This window comes from Macroventuria anomochaeta (genome assembly GCF_010093625.1).
Source record: "Macroventuria anomochaeta strain CBS 525.71 unplaced genomic scaffold BU25scaffold_5, whole genome shotgun sequence".
Classification (NCBI taxonomy): domain Eukaryota; kingdom Fungi; phylum Ascomycota; class Dothideomycetes; order Pleosporales; family Didymellaceae; genus Macroventuria; species Macroventuria anomochaeta.
In genome coordinates, this window is record NW_022985366.1 from 895,442 (window position 1) to 895,662 (window position 221).

Here is a 221-nt window from a genome sequence, read left to right on the forward strand (position 1 = left end):
CATCTGCTGTTTGGCTCTGCCAGTACTCATCTCATGTACTTTGTTGTGGTTGAATTTCTCATAGGGATACTGAAAACTCCACTCCTGATCCTCCCCAGTACCACGAGCAATGCTACACTCATCACTAAACTTGATAACCCCTCTCTTGTAGTCAAATGCACGCCACTCTCGAGCATACCTAAGCCTTAAAAGTGCTGTGCCTCTATTGATTTTAGGGCGGC